This window comes from Schistocerca cancellata, chromosome 8 (assembly GCF_023864275.1).
Source record: "Schistocerca cancellata isolate TAMUIC-IGC-003103 chromosome 8, iqSchCanc2.1, whole genome shotgun sequence".
Taxonomy (NCBI): Eukaryota; Metazoa; Arthropoda; class Insecta; order Orthoptera; family Acrididae; genus Schistocerca; species Schistocerca cancellata.
In genome coordinates, this window is record NC_064633.1 from 155,511,902 (window position 1) to 155,532,436 (window position 20,535).

At 43.5% G+C, this 20,535-nt stretch overlaps 1 protein-coding gene across 1 annotated transcript in view; it reads left to right on the plus strand.

Annotated features, from left to right (window-relative positions):
• The first annotated feature begins 15,405 nt into the window (after window positions 1–15,405).
• LOC126094600 (neuroendocrine convertase 1-like) overlaps window positions 15,406–20,535 on the plus strand; it is a 484,920-nt gene continuing 479,790 nt past the window's right edge. Inside the window, exon 1 of the mRNA XM_049909072.1 lies at window positions 15,406–15,511. The gene's annotated coding sequence lies outside the window, so the exon portion shown is untranslated. The remainder of the gene's footprint in view (window positions 15,512–20,535) is intronic.

Sequence of the window (20,535 nt, forward strand, 5' to 3'; positions counted from 1 at the left end):
AACGTGTGGTTCTTTAGGGGGTATTAAACAATCATTAACACGTAGATGCCGTTTATGCGTATCATAAGCAGACGACATTTTAACAACATCCGTGAAAGAATACTCTTAAGATAGTAGTGGGGTTACTTTCTCTGAAAAGCCCTCGTGCCAAGACCTTCATGGATCCTGTGGTATCGTCCGCCGTCTGGCCGGCCGCACTTTGAAATACCCGCACCGCCAGCTAACGCCTCGCGTTTCCCGCAGCCGCCACCGCGGCACGACGGCGCTGCCACCAACGGTTAAGTCACTGCGAATGAGACGCGAGCATCCCCTCTCCGGAGCTCCGGCGGCGGGTGTACTTAAGTTCGAACATCCATGCATTGATCATCCGGCTTAATAACAGTTACAGGCTTTCATGCAGGGATCGACTTCTTCTGAATAGAGATTACATCGAAGAGTGACAGATTTATAACTCTTTTGTACCCCTCTCAAGAGGGGTAAGATAGATACTGCCTACAGGAAAATTAAAGAGACCTCTGGAGAAAAGATAACCACTTGCATGAATATCAAGAGCTCAGATGGAAACCCAGTTCTAAGCAAAGAAGGGAAAGCAGAAAGGTGGAAGGAGTATATAGAGGGTCTATACAGGGGCGATGTTCTTGAGGACAATATTATGGAAATGGAAGAGGAGGTAGATGAAGATGAAATGGGAGATATGATACTGCGTGAAGAGTTTGACAGAGCACTGAAGGACCCAAGTCGAACAAGGCCCCGGGAGTAGACAAATTCCATTAGAACTACTGACAGCCTTGGGAGAGCCAGGCCTAACAAAACTCTACCATCGGGCAAGTAAGATGTATGAGACAGGCGAAATTCTCTCAGACTTCAAGAAGAATGTAGTAATTCCAATCCCAAAGAAAGCAGGTGTTGAGAGACGTGAAAATTACTGAACTATCAGTTTAATAAGTCGCAGCTGCAAAATAATAACCCGAATTCTTTACAGACGAATGGAAAAACTGGTAGAAGGTGGCCTCGGGGAAGATCAGTTTGGATTCCGTAGAAATGATGGAACACGTGAGGCAATACTGACCCTACGACTTATCTTAGAAGAAAGATTAAGGAAAGGCAAACCTACGTTTCTAGCATTTGTAGACTTAGAGAAAGCTTTTGACAATGTTGACTGGAATACTCTCTTTCAAATTCTGAAAGCGGCAGGGATAAAATACAGGGAGCGAAAGGCTATTTACAATTTGTACAGAAACCAGATGGCAGTTATGAATCGAGGGACATGAAAGGGAAGCAGTGGTTGAGAAGGGAGTGAGCCAGGGTTGTAGCCTCTCCCCGATGGTATTCAATCTGTATATTGAGGAAGCAGTAAAGGAAACAAAAGAAAAGTTCGGAGTAGATATTAAAATCCATGGAGAAGAAATAAAAACTTTGAGGTTCGCCGATGTCATTGTAATTCTGTCAGAGACAGCAAAGGACTTGGAAGAGCAGTTGAACGGAATGGACAGTATCTTGAAAGGAGGGTATAAGATGAACATCAACAAAAGCAAAATGAGGATAATGGAATGTAGTCGAATTAAATCGGGTGATGCTGAGGGAATTAGATTAGGAAATGAGACACTTAAAGTAGTACAGGAGTTTTGCTATTTGGGGGGCAAAATAACTGATGATGGTCGAAGTAGAGAGGATATAAAATGTAGACTGGCAATGGCAAGGAAAGCGTTTCTGAAGAAGAGAAATTTGTTAACGTCGAGTATTGATTTAAGTGTCAGGAAGTCGTTTCTGAAAGTATTTTTATGGAGTGTAGCCATGTATCGAAGTGAAGCATGGACGATAAATAGTTTGGACAAGAAGAGAAATGAAGCTTTCGAAATGTGGTGCTATAGAATAATGCTGAAGATTAGATGGGTAGATCACATAACTAATGAGGAGGTATTGAATAGAATTGGGGAGAAGAGGAGCTTGTGGCACAACTTGACTAGAAGAAGGGATCGGTTGGTAGGACATGTTCTGAGGCATCAAGGGATCACCAATTTAGTACTGGAGGGCTGCGTGGAGGGTAAAAATCGTAGAGGGAGACCAAGAGATGAATACACTAAGCAGATTCAGAAAGATGTAGGCTGCAGTAGGTACTGGGAGATGAAGAAACTTGCACAGTATAGAATAGCATGGAGAGCTGCATCAAACCAGTCTCAGGACTGAAGACCACAACAACAACAACCTCTATGTATTTCTACATCTAAAGTGTACTATTACGAACTGCGCTTGTTAATACGGCAACAAAGTTAAGCACTATTTTTTTCTGTTAGATATTATACGTAGAGTAAATAAATATCTCAATTCTCTGTTCGTGAGCAGCATCTGTTTCCTCTAAAGAACCACACAGCTTACAAAGGAACACACAAGAGATACCTAACGCAGATACAGTGCACCAGTAACAATTTTATCACATACAAAAAGTATTTCTTTTTATTTCCTTTAGACACAATACAATTTTAATTTTGAATATCTAGGTGTCTTACACTCTGTATAATTCATCTTTGTAGTAGCGTGAGAATAAAACTGGGACAGTACCTCTTTATCTTCGTATATAAATGAATATTTGGAAATGGACTATAGCATATCTTCTTTTGCGTTACTATTTTCAATTTAGTTTCCTGTGTCACCCATTAGCGTTATCATACTAACTTTGCAGATGACCAGAATTTCTTTTGGGTTTTGTGAGACACCTTTCAATAACAGTCTACTACAGAAGTCACTGAAGACTTCACACATCGTTATTTTGACTGCTAAACAAATTTTAGTGAACGTATCTCTGTCGAGCTTTAGTCTCTGTTTTATACTCATCATGCAGTAGTTACAGTTTCTATGGAACTTTCTTTACAAAAGTGGAATCCTCACTTCATGAACTCTTTATAATATCCACAAAATGCTTTCTATTAAAATTACTGACTATCTCGAGAGAAAAGAAAATGGCGCACGAGCAGGGTCACATAATGCCGCTAACATAGTAATACAGGTATACTCAGAGCTAAGATGCATTAGAAGGTATCGCGTTGTTTGAAAAAGCCAGATACTTGGAGATGAGTTTCAAACCCTTACACTGTTTTAATCTATTCATATTTTACTTCGCGTCCGTTTATTAAGTTAATAACTGAACCTCCTTTATTCTATATTTATTCCTTAACTAGTTTCATACGGCAGAAAGCAATAGTTGCATCGAAACTGGTTGTGTAGCACATAGGACGCCGTGTCAGGATCAGCCACCAGTCTCTGATGCAACAATTGTGCGAGCTGGCAGTCTTACATTCGCAGTCCGGGTAAATCAACGGGACGTGCCAGCTTAGAACAGAATATTTCTAAAGTTACAGTGTGGGAGGCACTACGGAAACGGTTGCCACTGAAGCCGTAGAAATTGGAACTGTTGAGAGCTTAAAAAGAAAGTGATAAGGAAAAATGTGTGTATTAATGTTTAACAATATGCAGACTGAATAAGATTTTCTTAATGAAACTGTGTTCAGTGGCAAAGCCACTTTCCATTCTGAAGTGGATTGGCATAATGTTCTAATATGTGGTGAGTAGAAACCACGTCACAAAACCGAACACGTACGAGACTCGCCTAAGGTAAATATTCTTTCTCCTGTAAGCAATAACACGAATCATTCTCACTTTTTTTATCGAGTCAGCTGTCACAGGCATATCGTAACTGGACATCACTTAGTATTATCTAATGCCTCAATTACATCAGGATTTGGGCACAGAATTTATTTTCCAACAACGTGGCGCTCCAGCACGTTATCATCGAAAAGTTGTCTCTCATCTCCGTAGCAGTGTGCCGCCTTGGATTGACGTGGTGGAACAATATCTCGGCCTCCACAATCATCTGATTCAACTTCAAAGGACTTTCATATGTGGGGTCACATTAAATACACAGTGTTTGTTCCTCCGTTCCCGGGAAACACTGACGAGCTACGACAGCGGATAACAGAAGCACTTGCCGTCACACATCAAATTTGATTCACAGGGTTTGATAGGAAACAGATTACTCAGGGAACATTTGTAGTGTTTGGAAAGGTAGTCAGACTGAACATCTGTAACTGAAACTTAAATATACAGTGCATTCAGTGCTGTATCAAACATTTCTATAAGTTCTTTACCTTTTTCACAATAAACGTTACTTTTGTGTAACTAACTTATGAACACTCTGTATACTCCCCACTGCACTAACATAGGTAGAAAAAGTGGATCATCTGCAGTATTCCCTATGGTGGCAACGAAAGATGTACTACACCAGTTGAAAAACGAATCCAACGAAGATAGCTTCGCGTTTCATTAGGCTAGATTTTTTTAGTTCCTTGGGAGAGCCAGTTATGAAAAAAATATTCCATCCAGTGTACAACATATACGACATATGTAAAATACCCCCAGACTTCAACAAAAGCTTTAATTACAAACAAGTCACGTTCTGATAGATGAGAATACTACCGAATAATAAGTTTATTAAATCAAGGATGCAAAATACTGACACGAACTATTTACAGAAGAAAGGAAAAACAGATAGAAACCGGCCTAGGAGGTCTGTTTAGCTTCCGGAGAAATGCAGGACCACACGAGACGGTACTGACCGTACGAATTACCTGAGAACATAAGCTGAAAAAAGACGAATTACGTTTCTAGCGTTTGGGAATTTAGAGAAAACTTTTGACGCTATGGATTGGGCTACACTCTTTGAAATTGTGAAGGTGGCAGGCATAAAATACAGCGAGCAAAAAGTTATTTACAACTTGTACAGAAACGGGACAGATGTTACAAGACTAGGCGCACGTGAAAGGGAAGCCATAATTGAGAAGGGGGTGGGACACGGTTGTAGCCTATCTCCAACATTACTCTATCCTCAGACACTGAGCAAGCTGTAAATAAAACCAAGATGAAATTTATAAAGGGTAGTAACGTTCAGGGAGAAGAAATAAATGCTTTGTGGTTTGCCTGTGACTTTGTAATTCAGACAGGGACAGATACGGACCTAGAAGAGCAGTTATAAAAAATAGACAGTGGCTTAAAAGAGATAGTGAGATGATCATTAGTAAAACTAAAGCAAGGGCAATAGAATGTAGTCGAATTAAATTCGGCGATGCTGAGAAAATTAGATTAAGGAATAAGGCACTAAAAGCAGGAACTAAGTTTTTTTGTTTGGGTTGCAATAGAAGTAATGAAGACCGAAGTAAGGAAGCTACAAAATTAAGACTAGCAATAGCAAAAAAAGCATTTCTGAAAAAGAGGACTTTGTTAACATCTAATATCAATTTAAGTGTTAAGAAGTCTTGTCGGAAGGTAATTGTCTGGAGTGCAGAATTGTGTGGCAGTGAAACTTGTAAGATACGTAGTTCAGACAAGGGTGGTATAGAGGAACGCTGAAAATTAGATGGGTTGACCAAATGACGTATGATGAGGTTGTATGTTGTATGTTAACCGGAAACCGAGAAACTATGGAGAGGCTCCGTCCCCGCCGCAGCCGCAGTGGTTCACAACCCCACGACGACTACCGCAGTCCACTTCACCCCTCCGCCGCCGCACACCGAACCCAGGGCTATTGTACGGTTCGCCCCCCCCCCCCCCCCCCCCCCACCTCCACAGAGAACGTCTCACACTGGACGAGTGTAACCCCTATGTTTGCGTGGTAGAGAAATGGTGGTGTACGCGTACGTGAAGAACTTGTTTGCGCAGCCCCAAATGGGGTATCTGGGGCGGAATAAGGGGAAACAGCCTGCATTCGCCGAGGCAGATGGAAAACCGCCTAAAAACCAGCCACAGACCGGCCGGCTCACCGGACCTCGACACAAGTCCGCCGGGCGGATTCGTACCGCGGACCAGGCCCTCCTTCCCGCTCCGGAAATTCGTGCTTTAGAGCGCTCGGCGAACTGGGCGGGCTGTGATGAGGTACTTAACCTGATTTGGAAAAAAAGAAATTTATGGCACAATTAGACGAAAAGATGGTATCGAATGATACGCCGTATCCTGAAACATGTAGGAATTTTAAAAGATGATAAGAATTATGGGGACTAAAGTTATAGCGGTAGACAAAGGCCTGAATACAGAAAGTTGTTTTAAATGGACGTTGTCTGCGAAAGTGATGTAGGCATGAAGAGTGTTGCTCAGTATAGGCTTGCATGGAGAAACAAATTTTCGGGCTGAACAGCACAAAAAAGATATTCTTAGTATCTGGCGCTTCCAAATGGTTCAAATGGCTCTGAGCACTATGGAACTTAACTGCTGTGGTCATCAGTCCCCTAGAACTTAGAACTACTTAAACCTAACTAACCTAAGGACATCACACACATCCATGCCCGAGGCGGGATTCGAACCTGCGACCGTAGCGGTCACGCGGCTCCAGACTGTAGCAACTAGAACCGCAAGGCCACTCCGGCCGGCTGGTGCTTCCAGGAGGAACGGTCAATATCTAGGGACATGCCGGGAATGATCATTGGAAAAAAATTAAAGTAAACACGGGCTCTAAAGCGGACACCTTTAAAACTTTGAGCGATTCTTGATCTTCGACAGTGTGAAACAAATCTCTTGTACTGCAAGCTCTTTCCTCTCACATTTTTTGGGAAGTGGCAGTAAGGACCAAAACAAGAAAAGCTCTAAAATGCATACCTTAAGAGCTATGAACACTTGCTCACTGCGCTACTTTGAAACACAACTCTTGTAATGAACAAATGCTCATAACTTTTAAGGTATGCATTTTAGGCTACATGTTTACCGGATTTTTTTTCCTTTTTTGGTTCATACTACAGTTTCCCAAAGTATGGAAAACAAATGGCAGGCAGTATAAGAGATTAATTTCACAGTATTGGATATGAAGAACAGGTCATAGATCTAAAGGTATGCGTTTTAGAGCCCATGTTTACTTGACGTTTCTGTTTCGAACGATCGTTCCTGTTGTATCCCTGGATACTGACTATTCCTCCTGGAATATGTTGTATACTTTGAAAGCACGGCACTTCTTCAGTCAGAAGGCCCATAGACTGAACATTAGTTAAGGTGCGATACAGGAAGCTTCAAATACGACACAAGCGCTGAACTCGGAAGCAGTAGCCCGAGGCAGGCCCTGTTTTCCGCATACACCATGGCTCTGTGATGGGACAGCGGAGAGTATCAGTTTCTGCAAGGCAAATAAGCCCAAGAAGATCACTGGAACCATCCTATCACCAAAAATATGTGGCCAAACCTTCATAGAGCGGAGCTGTGTGCTCTTAACATTGTTCTGCGTGAAATAGCAAAATGTCTTTTCGTTAGAAGTCGTAGATGTCGAACCTCTGAAAAAAGATTACACTATACAGAGGTCTGACAAAATAAGGAAATACTGCGAGAAATTCATGCTGAACATACATGCAAATGCTACCCAAGCTTAGCCGGCCGGTGTCGCCGAGCGGTTCTAGGCGCTTCAGTCTGGAACCGCGCGACCGCTACGGTCGCAGGTTCGAATCCTGCCTCGGGCATGGATGTGTGTGATATCCTTAGGTTAGTTAGGTTTAAGTAGTTCTAAGTTCTAGGGGACTAATGACCTCAGATGTTAAGTCCCTTAGTGCTCAGAACCATTTGAACCATTTAGCCAAGCATATAGGTTGCGCTGCTGTGTTTGGCCACGAACGGAACCTGTTCAATGACCTTAATAGGTTGGAAGTGTCAGTTGTGGTCAGAAGATTGTTGTGTGTAGCTGTGAGTGAATTATCTCGGAGTTCAGTGTCTTCCAAAGTGGAAAAAGTGTTGCTTCCACAAGGAAATCTTGTGCAAAACATATCCCGTGCACGGTAGCCGAAGTGTTTGGATTTTGAAGAAGCACTGTGTTGAAGCTTTGTAATGCTCACAGAGAAAGCGGGAAAACATCATCTGGTATGCAACAAAGCAGACGAAAGGGTTGTTTGAGGGATCGTGGACTGTGACGAAACATAAGAGGACAAAAAGTGGAAAAGTCACTGCAGAACTGAATGTTGCGCTCGCGAACACCGTCAGCACCAAAACGACACGAAGGGAGCTCGATAAACTTGGAATTGCAGGGTAGGTGGAATTCAAAAGCCATGAGTGCTGCCACGAGGAACATGGCGGTGGTTCGGTAATGGTTTGGGTGGCCATATCGTGATACTCCATGGGTCCCGTTACTGCCAAGTATTATGCGACCATTTTGGGTGATGAGGTCCATCCGATGGTACAATGTTTCTTCCCCAATGTTGTCGCTGTGTTTCAAGACGACAGTGCCCCTGTTCACACAGCTCACGTCGTGCTGGGTTTGTGAATGCGAGGATGAACTACCAGATCTCACGTGGCCGCCATAGTCACCAGGTCTCAATATTATTAACTCTTTGTGGTCTGCTTTGGAGAGGGGTGCATGATCACTGTCCACCTCCATCATCGTTACCTGAAGTTGCCACTATTCTGCAGGAAGAAGACCCTCTAAAACCGTTCAGGCCCTATATTTATCCATTCCAAGGCGACTGGAAGCTGTTTTGAATGACAACGGTTTTTCTACCACGTATTAGACGTGCTAATGTGTTACGATTTTGGTGATTCCATATTTTTGTGCACCCCGTGTATTCTTCACATACTTACCAGTAGTTATAGTTACACGAAAAAATGGCTACAATAAGTCGCGTTGCACTATTTGCACGCCGCACTCCGTTTGTCACATCGTGCAGTGGCTCTCCATTAAATGATAAGGACTTTTAATATTAGAATATCGAGTGTTCTGTTATTACACCATAATTAAAGAAAAAGAAATTTTTCAGCACCACCTTTTCCATCGTACAGAGTCTACAACAGCCAGTTCCCAACCTGACGTCGAGCTATAATATCCGAACAGATCAGCTGTTGTATTACCACTGAATACTTCACCTACAAAGTAGAGCCTCTGTAGATAAAAAATAACATTTTACAGCATCAGTCACTCGTTTATTTTCTACTACGTGCTTCGATTGTATACAGCAACATCTCTCAGATGGAGAATCGTCTTGTTACATTCCTGGTATAATGTAGAGCACACAATCAGTACATACGTTGATTTGTTTTAATTCATCACTATATCAAAAGGAACAGCTTAAGAAATATAAGCAAGTAACGTATAAGTTACCATGGACCTTGCCGTTGGTGGGGAGGCTTGCGTTCCTCAACGATAGATAGCCGTACCGTAGGTGCAACCACAACGGAGGGGTACCTGTTGAGAGGCCAGACAAACGTGTGATTCCTGAAGAGGTGCAGCAGCCTTTTCAGTCTGGATGATTTACTAATCTGGCCTTGTAACACCAACCAAAATGGCCTTGCCGTTCTGGTACTGCGAACGGCTGAAAGCAAGGGGAAACTACAGCTATAATTTTTCCCGAGGGCATGCAGCTTTACTGTATGGTTAAATGATGATGGCGTCCTCTTGGGTAAAATATTCCGGAGGTAAAATAGTCCCCCATTCGGATCCACGGGCGGGGCAGGAGAAAGAAAACTGGCGTTCTACGGACCGGAGCGTGGAATGTCAGATACCTTAATCGGGCAGCTAGGTTAGAAAATTTAAAAAGGGAAACGGATAGGTTAAAGTTAGAGATAGTGGGAATTAGTGAAGTTTGGTGGCAGAAAGAGCAAGACTTTTGGTTAGGTGAATATAGGGTTATAAATACAGAATCAAATAGAGGTAATGCAGGAGTAGGTTTAACAATGAATAAAAAAATAGGATTACTGGTAAGCTACTACAAACAGCATAGTGAACTCATTATTGTGGCCAAGATAGACACGAAGCCCATGCCTACCACAGTAGTACAAGTTTATATGCCAACTAGCTCTGCAGATGACAAAGAAATTGATTAAATGTATGATGAGATAAAAGAAATTATTCAGGTAGTGAAGGGAGACGAAAATATAATAGTCATGGGTGACTGGAATTCGAGAGTAGGAAAAGGGAGAGAAGGAAACATAGTAGATGAATATGAATTGGGGTTAAAAAATGAAAGAGGAAGTCGCCTGGTAGAATTTTGCGCAGAGCATAACTTAATCACAGCTAACACTTGGTTCAAGAATCATGAAAGAAGGTTGTATACATGAAAGAACCCTGTAGATACTAAAAGGTATCAGATAGATTATATAAGACCATGTATTAGAGATTTAGGAGCCAGGTTTTAAATTTAAGACATTTCCAGGGGCAGATGTGGACTCTGACCGCAATCTATTGTTTATGAACTGTAGATTAAAACTGAAGAAACTGCAAAAAGGTGGGAATTTAAGGAGATGGGACCTGGATAAACTGACTAAACCAGAGGTTGTACAGAGTTTCAAGGAGAGCATACGGGAACAATTGACAAGAATGGGGGAAAGAAATACAGAAGAAGATGAATGGGTAGCTTTGAGGGATGAAATAGTGAAGGCAGCAGAGGATCAAATAGGTAAAAAGACGAGGGCTAGTAGAAATCCTTGAGTAGCAGAAGAAATATTGAATTTAATTGATGAAAGAAGAAAATATAAAAATGCAGTAAATGAAGCAGGTAAAAAGGAATACAAACGTCTCAAAAATGATATCGACAGGAAGTAAGATAGATACTCGCTACAGGAAAATTAAAGAGACCTTTGGAGAAAGGAGAACCACTTGCATGAACATGAAGAGCTTTGATGGAAATCCAGTTCTAAGCAAAGAAGGGAAGGCAGAAAGGTGGAAGGAGTATATAGAGGGTCTATACAAGGGCGATGTTCTTGAGGACAATATTATGGAAATGAAAGAGGATGTATGAAGATGAAATGGGAGATATGATACTGCGTGAAGAGTTTGACAGAGCGCTGAAAGACCTGAGTCGAGACAAGGCTCCGGAAGTAGACAACATTCGATTAGAACTACTGACAGCCTTGGGAGAGCCAGTCCTGACAAAACTCTTCCATCTGGTGAGCAAGATGTATGAGACAGGCGAAATACCCTCAGACTTCAAGAAGAATATAATAATTCGAATCCCAAAGAAAGCAGTTTAATAAGTAACAGCTGCAAAATACTAACGCGAATTCTTTACAGACGAATGGAAAAACTGATAGAAGCCGACCTCGGGGAAGATCTGATTCGATTCCGTCTAAATGTTGGAACACGTGAGGCAATACTGACCCTATCTTAGAAGAAAGATTAAGTAAAGGCAAACTTACGTTTCTAGCATTTGTACACTTAGAGAAAGCTTTTGACAATATTGATTGGAATACTCTCTTTCAAATTCTGAAGGTGGCAGGGGTAAAATACAGGGAGCGAAAGGCTGTTTCTCTCCGATGTTATTCAATCTATATATTGAGCAAGCAGTAAAGGAAACAAAAGGAAAATTCGGAGTAGGTATTAAAATCTATGGAGAAGAAATGAAAACTTCGAGGTTCGCCGATGACATAGTAATTCTGTCAGAGACAGCAAAGGACTTGGAAGAGCAGTTGAACGGAATTGACAGTATCTTGAAAGGAGAAGATAAGAAGAACATTAACAAAAGCAAAACGAGGATAATGGAATGTAGTCGAATTAAGTCTGGTGATGCTGAGGGAATTAGATTAGGAGTTTTGCTATTTGGGGAGTAAAATAACTGATGGTGGTCGAAGTAGAGAGGATATAAAATGTAGACTGGTAATGGCAAGGAAAGCGTTTCTGAAGAAGAAAAATTTGTTAACATCGAGTATAGATTTAAATGTCAGGAAGTCGTTTCCGAAAGTAGTTGTGTGGAGTGTAGCCGTGTACGGGAGTGAAACGTGGACAATAAATAGTTTAGACAAGAAGAGAGTAGAAGCTTTCGGAATGTGGTGCTACAGAAGAATGCTGAATATTAGATGGGTAGATCACATAACTAATGGGGAGGTATTGAATAGAATTGGGGAGAAGAGGAGTTTGTGGCACAACTTGGCTAGAAGAAGGGATCGGTTGGTAGGACATGTTCTGAGACATCGTGAGATCACCAGTTTAGTATTGGAGGGCAGCGTGGAGGGTAAAAATCGTAGAGGGAGACCAATAGATGAATACATTAAGCAGATTCAGAGGGATGTAGGCTGCAGTAGGCACTGGGAGATGAAGAAGCTTGCACAGGATAGAGTAGCATGGAGAGCTGCATCAAACAAGTCTCAGGACTGAAGACCACAACAACAACAACAACAACAACGTATGAGTAAAAACTTTTGTTAATATAAGATAGGTGGGGAAAAATGGCCTTTCTAATGGAAAATGAATTTTCACCAAACACCTTGCCCACTGATACAAGCTTGGTGCTCACATATTGCGAATCTACATGTTATAAAGTATGACAATTCTTTTTTTTTATTTTTTGAAAATACCTATGGCACCAAACTGCTGAGGTCATCGGTCCATAGGTTTATACACTACTTAACCTAACTTACACTAGGGGCAACACACACTCCCATGCCCGAGATAGGACTCGAACCTCGGACTGGGGAAGTCGAGCGAACCGTAGCAAGTCATCCTGACCGCGTGGCTACCTCGCGCGGCCAAATCTTTTTAAGTGAAAATAACATCAAGAACTACATGAATTTTCTAAAGATGTACAAGCTGACCACTTTTCTCTGCCTAAGGAGGTAATCTCACAAATTCCACGGTAACAGGAATCAATATTTTTTGTTCTACTTTCCGGGCACATTTTGTAGGCATCTTGATATCGTAGTATCTGAAACAACGCCAAACGGCTGCAGCAGACCGTTTACAATCATATTTTTTTATCAGGCCAAATACAAAAACACTGAGATAGTTTTAAATAATATAAATTAATTACCCCTGTGTCAAAGGTATATAGAGTGACGGATGACAGCTTTGAATACGTAAGGGTTCAGAAACCAGTTTGATCTGTAGTGTTATGAGTGATACATGGAAGTAAAAACTGTCATTGGGGTAAAAATGGAAATGTCGTGTGGCTAGGGCCTCCCGTCGGGTAGACCGTTCGCCTGGTGCAGGTCTTTCAATTTGACGCCACTTCGGCGACCTGCGCGTCGATGGGGATGAAATGATGATGATTAGGACAACACAACACCCAGTCCCTGAGCGGAGAAAATTTCCGACCCAGCCGGGAATCGAACCCGGGCCCTTAGGATGGACAGTCTGTCACGCTGACCACTCAGCTACCAGGGCAGACGTCATTGTGGTAAATACCATGGACACTTTTCCCGACGAGTATTGTGGTTGCTTTTGCGGCAGAACGCCATGTTTTCACTACTGGTTACAGATCAGATCGAAAGAAACAGCAAGAAGCTACGTTTATAGGCCAAAAGATGTTGTTTAAACGTTGATGTTGTAAACAGGTGTTACTCTATTTACAAGTGAGGAAGGAAGAGTAATGTAAATGACTTATCTTGCACCGCACGAATGAAGATAAAAAAACCTTTTAACTAGATAAGAGATCTGTAGACTGGTGTGGATTCCCTCAGGGCGCGTGGATGTTCGTTATGATGCTTCGGAATAACGTTCAGTTTGTACTTTCAAAATACAGCGTTCTGCAGAATGAGATCTTCTATCAGATTAAAACTGTGTGCCGGATCGAGACTCGAACTCGGGACCTTCGAGTCTCGGTCTGGCACACAGTTTTAAACTATTAGGAAGTTTCATATCAGCTCACACTCCGCTGCAGAGTGAAAATCTCATTTTGGAAACATCCCCAGGTTGTGGCTAAGCCATGTCTCCGCAATATCTTTTCTTTTAGGAGTGCTAGCTCTGCAAGGTTCGCAGGAGAGCTTCTGTAAATTTTGGAAGGTAGGAGACGAGGAACTGGCAGAAGTAAAGCTATGAGGACGGGCCTTTAGTCGTGCTTGGGTAGCTCAGTTGGTAGAGCACTTTCCCGCGAAAGGCAAAGAAAGGTCCGAAGTTCGAGTCTCGGTCCCGGACACAGTTTTAATCTGCCACGAACTTTCATACAGCCTTCTGATTGGACAAGACTGTCATTTTCTGGACAGCGCGCACTTTCCCCCTGTGCCTATGGGCAGAGTATTCCATTCGTCAGTTTCAGAATCATGTCAAGGAGTGGGAAAATTCTCCTGGCTCTGGCCTCTGAACAATTGGCCGTGGTATGATACGACAGAAAAGAGGAGGTGATGGTTGAACACTGTTATATATTTTTCAATTATAGGAACTCGGAATCTCTGCGCTCAGTGGGCAACGCTCTTGGAGAACACTCTTCTCTTTCGGCTTTGTAGAGTACAGATTTCAGTTTAGGACAGGAAAGATGACTGATAAGGCGAGTTCATCTTCTGCTGGAAGGATGTCCGTATTTAACCACAGAGTAAAAAGAGAGGGCAGAAGTCGTATTCTCCAACCACTATTGCGCCTTCCACTTTATTCACGTTCCACGTGCTGTGGTAAGACAACCCAGCATTACACTCGTCAACGTCGTTCAGATTGAAGTTAATGTGCTCTGTTCAGGAGATGAGTGCGTGTTCAATGGTGTATCTAGCTTGTAGCTATCGACGTGCATTTTGGCAGTTCTGTGGTGTTCACTCCTATCTTTCTTTGTACTTTCCACATCTAAGTAATAACTTACGCAGTCACTCACTGAGACCACGAATTATTAACATAACTGTATTTTATTCTCCCTGCCCACCTGTGCTAAGGCTATACTTCACTCTTATAATCCCTTTTCCGCGTGTCAGTGGTTGTTTATAAATGTCAGTGGGTAAATCTCAAGTCTAAAGATAATAATTCGTTTCCATTTATAGCTAGAAGCTCCCTCCTCCCATCGATACGTCTTTGTGAAGGATTTGGTACCCATTTGTTTCACACTTAATTGGTCCAACCCTCAATACTCATTTAAATAACATGTTTACGTTGCGCGACAGTATCCTTACTTTACAAATAATTGTCATGATCATTTTGGATGGTTCGGTGTTGTGTTGGTCACCAAAGTTTAATCCTGTACATTCCAGGGGTATGCTCCCTAACGCAACCGAAACGCCTAGTGTAAAATAAACAAGTGACTGACACAGTAAACGGTGCTGTATACGTATGTGCACCACCGTTACTTCCATTCTGATTTCGTGCGAAGCTCTGTGAGCATAAGTCAGTCACACATGAGGGTGAAGTGCTAAATTCAGCAAAGACTTTGTCGTAGTCCTTTCCAAGACCGGTCGTAGCTCATATGGTTCACCCTCAGCTAAGACCGAAACGCCACCTGCCAAGTGTCCGAGGAACGAGCAGCCGCCTTCTTACGGCAGTTTCGGTTCCCGTGTGTCGACATATAAAGCGCTTACATCGCAATTTTTGCCTGACGAGCTTACTGTTTTGCGTTACGCTAACGCCCCACCATTGCTGTTAATATTTACCAATTGTTCGTCGCAGCGGCACCCCGCATGTCGTGAATTATTGACACAGATCTGGATTTGGGGAGGCGGAGCTCTCCGTGCCGTTCCGGCTGGGATTATGTGAGCCCGGCCCGCGTCCTTGCTGTTGCCACAGACACCTGTTCATTAGTGCCGCAGACGCCCACCGCAGCCGTTGTCTTCTGCTGCTACTGCCGCCGCTGCTCTGCCGCCACGGGAGACGAGAACACAGGTGAGCGCCAAACTCTCCACTGTTACGCCGAACATTGGCATTCGAAGCAAAAATGTCTAATAAACATGAGTTCCAAAATGCATACCTTAAGAGATATGAGCACTTGTTCATCTACGCTACTGTGAAGCACATCTATTCTACTGAACAACTGCTCGGAGCTCTAAAAGCGTGAATTTTATAGTCGATGTTTACAAGACTTTTCTGCAACGAATGATCGTTCCTGTCATATCCCTGAATATTGACGGTTCCTCCTGGGATACCCTGTATAGGGTGGAGAAAAAGCACGGCATTAGCATCAGCGGAACGGAGGGGTGTCAGTCGAATCGAACAAATTGTTTCAAATAACCAGTGACCGTGTGATGTCTGTCTATCTGAGGTTACTGCCATAAAACGACAGTCAGTCAGCGACGAGCACACAGAAGTTTGTTCGATAAGCAAACGTGTCTGGGTGTATGTAACCGTACATTTTTGTCCGTCAAACATTTGTTCTACGTCAAGTTTTCCGTAAAAGAAGGGTCATTGACGAAAGAAAAGTACTTAAAATTTAATTTCTGATTTCTGTTCCAACATCGCCTCAGTGAGCAATTACTACTGTATTTGTTAGAATAAATCTTCATTCGTTGCCTCTGTACATTACCAAAAAATTAAACATGTGACCTTTAGATGCCAGCGATAATAACGCTGCACCTTACAGTACCACATGTCAACTATTTGCTACAGTGGTGTTCTGCAAAATAATTCGTTGTCTCAAAAAATTTATGGCATTGGAGTATTTTTTGAATAGTTGATTTAATAGCGAAGCCTTACACAGTAAACACAACATAAAAACCACACCTAATGTAACCAGCCGTAGATAGAAATTTTAAGTTCGCCTGGCTTTGAGCGTTCAGCTGAAACCATTATCCTCAGTTAATTTGATTAGTGATAGCACTATTTAAACATAAAAGAGTTTCAGTTGGAAAAATTAATTAAACGCGCACCCTCCGCGCCCTCGTAGCTAATTCATTGTCATTTTACGGCCGTTGTTCCATATTTCTGACCTGTGATAATTCAGAAAATTTTGACACCCCCTACCCATTCCTGACTTATTATCATGTGATTTTTCTCCGCGCTGCACTGCAGGTTACCTGAAGTAGTTAAAAGTAGACCTGTTTCTTCCCAAACGGAATCCATACCTGAAAACTATGTAATGAATTTCTGTTCTTGACGCCAAAGGGAGGAATGAAGAGAGGTTGTAGAGAATTTAAAATTCAGATGGAAAATCAAAGCAATTATTAAAGAGAATGTTTTGCGAGATACGATATAACAGTCGATTTCGAGAGGCTTTGATCGAAGCATTACTCTTTCTCCTTTTTCTCATATCTGATCGATATCACTGTTTCATTTAGAGATGAACAATTCATGTATGAGCGACAGCATTGTCCAGTGCGGCGTTGCGACATTAGCGTATGAGAACGCCTGCAACTTTGTGTTTTGCGGATTCGTATGCCACAAAACTAATCAGCAGATGGCCGAAGTTCATTAATGAAACCCGCCATTATAAATATAAAAAAAATACTTGCCCTTAGTAGTAATAGAAAAGGACAGGCTACGAACTCAATTAGAGGCTTGAGAAGCTTATATTTTTAGTCACTTTGCGGAGGCACGAACACATTCCTTACGCTAAGCACAATAAACGAACATGCTTTATTACCTTTTCAGTTGCTTGAAATTAGTATGTCGATATAGAAAGAGGACAATGCGTCTTCTTTGGCTGTTTTTGCTCTTTCGATAAAAACTGCTGAAAAAAATGAATACGTACTATTTAGTTTTAAGGATATCTAATAAACCAAAAACATATTAGCAAGGCAGTACACTTAGGTAGTCAAATATACATCCAAAGATTGACGTGGTTACGTCAGTATGGACGAAAACGTGTACTTTACATTGCTCTCTCCGCCATTTGTACAAATTTAAATTAAAAAAAGATATAATCGAGATCGAAACTACAACTTTATGTAATTAACTTACATAAACATGGTGACTTCGCCCAGTCTGAAATACTTAACGTTAGTAATACCACAAGTACTAAATTTCGTACTTTCTAAAAAATATTTATCTTATACAACTCAGCTGCACCAGCTCTTCGTTAGTAAGTACCTACGGTAGTTTGTATTCAAGCAAGACTCATCACGAAGGAATTATCCTAATGCGCCGGAAATCGCTGCATGTGATGCACATGTATAGACGAACAAGCGATCATAATTTCAGAAAGAATTGGTGATACAAATGCATAAATTGAACAAGTTAGTAAAGCGTTGGTCCACATCTGGTGCTCAGTCAAGCAGTTATTCGTCCATGCACAAATTTTCAGAATTGTTGGATGATTCCTCGGGGGATACCGTGCCAGATCTGTCCAGTTGGTGCGACACATCGACCAAACCCCGAGCTGGCTCGACGGCTCTACCCAAATGCTCCAGACTTAGCTGGCCAAGGTAGGGTTTGGCAAGGACCAAAACAAGTAGTAGAAAACCACGCCGCGTGCCGGCTGGCATTGTCTTGCTGAAATATAAGCCCAGGATGGCTTGCCTCGAAGGGCAACAAAATGGAACGTTGAACATCGTCTACTTACCGCCCTTCCTACTTTACGAGCTGCATGGCGGATGATAGTCACGTTATTATTCCACCGCAGTCCGAGGCGTCTCAAGACATATCTTCGGCCTGGGATCTCATACTGACTGGAGTAGAATTGTCATCAATGATGAGTCCCTCTTCGAACTGAGCCCCGACGACCAGCAAAGGGGAGCATTATGAGCTGGTCGCTCCTACCAGCTCGTGGTTTTGACGACCTACCACACCAACTGGACAGCTATTGGAGGACATCCAAAAACTCTGTTAGTGAGGGGACAAGCCGAATAAGTGCTTGCATAAGGGGCAGAGATGGACAAACAAGTTATTGACTTGCTCATGTTGTGAATATCGTTCTCTTGAATAAATCACCAAAGTTTTATGAAATTATAAGCATTTACCTCTCTTTAGTTGTTCATCGCACCTACACTCCTGGAAATGGAAAAAAGAACACATTGACACCGGTGTGTCAGACCCACCATACTTGCTCCGGACACTGCGAGAGGGCTGTACAAGCAATGATCACACGCACGGCACAGCGGACACACCAGGAACCGCGGTGTTGGCCGTCGAATGGCGCTAGCTGCGCAGCATTTGTGCACCGCCGCCGTCAGTGTCAACCAGTTTGCCGTGGCATACGGAGCTCCATCGCAGTCTTTAACACTGGTAGCATGCCGCGACAGCGTGGTCGTCAACCGTATGTGCAGTTGACGGACTTTGAGCGAGGGCGTATAGTGGGCATGCGGGAGGCCGGGTGGACGTACTGCCGAATTGCTCAACACGTGGGGCGTGAGGTCTCCACAGTACATCGATGTTGTCGCCAGTGGTCGGCGGAAGGTGCACGTGCCCGTCGACCTGGGACCGGACCGCAGCGACGCACGGATGCACGCCAAGACCGTAGGATCCTACGCAGTGCCGTAGGGGACCGCACCGCCACTTCCCAGCAAATTAGGAACACTGTTGCTCCTGGGGTATCGGCGAGGACCATTCGCAACCGTCTCCATGAAGCTGGGCTACGGTCCCGCACACCGTTAGGCCGTCTTCCGCTCACGCCCCAACATCGTGCAGCCCGCCTCCAGTGGTGTCGCGACAGGCGTGAATGGAGGGACGAATGGAGACGTGTCGTCTTCAGCGATGAGAGTCGCTTCTGCCTTGGTGCCAATGATGGTCGTATGCGTGTTTGGCGCCGTGCAGGTGAGCGCCACAATCAGGACTGCGTACGACCGAGGCACACAGGGCCAACACCCGGCATCATGGTGTGGGGAGCGATCTCCTACACTGGCCGTACACCACTGGTGATCGTCGAGGGGACACTGAATAGTGCACGGTACATCCAAACCGTCATCGAACCCATCGTTCTACCATTCCTAGACCGGCAAGGGAACTTGCTGTTCCAACAGGACAATGCACGTCCGCATGTATCCCGTGCCACCCAACGTGCTCTAGAAGGTGTAAGTCAACTACCCTGGCCAGCAAGATCTCCGGATCTGTCCCCCATTGAGCATGTTTGGGACTGGATGAAGCGTCGTCTCACGCGGTCTGCACGTCCAGCACGAACGCTGGTCCAACTGAGGCGCCAGGTGGAAATGGCATGGCAAGCCGTTCCACAGGACTACATCCAGCATCTCTACGATCGTCTCCATGGGAGAATAGCAGCCTGCATTGCTGCGAAAGGTGGATATACACTGTACTAGTGCCGACATTGTGCATGCTCTGTTGCCTGTGTCTATGTGCCTGTGGTTCTGTCAGTGTGATCATGTGATGTATCTGACCCCAGGAATGTGTCAATAAAGTTTCCCCTTCCTGGGACAATGAATTCACGGTGTTCTTATTTCAATTTCCAGGAGTGTATTTATTTACATTCCATTCAGATTATTCGTTCGTCGTTTGCCTGCGTTTTCTTCCTCAGGGCTTATCTTGAGTAATAACATTGTACTTTTCCGCGACGAGCCGCGTAGTTTGCACGCGTGGTTTGATGCGCCATGCACGGATTTCGAGGCCCCTCCCGCCCGAGGTTCGAGTCCTCCCTCGGGCATGAGTGTGTGTGTGTGTGTGTGTGTGTGTGTGTGTGTGTGAAGTATGCTCTAGCCCTGTTTGCCTTATCGCGATTTTCATTCGATTTGACTCTTCATCCGTAAGATTAGCCCTCAATCACTATGCTTTCTGTGGCTGATTTGTTATGGATCGGTCGACAAGGTGCCGCTAAAAAATGGTTCAAATGGCTCTGAGCACTATGGGACTTAACATCTGAGGTCACCAGTATCCTAGAACTTAGAACTACTTAAACCTAACTAACCTAAGGACATCACACACATCCACGCCCGAGGCAGGATTCGAACCTGCGACCGTAGCGGTCGCGCGGTTCCAGACTGTAACGCCTAGAACCGCACGGCCACTCCGGCCGGCGTTCGCACATG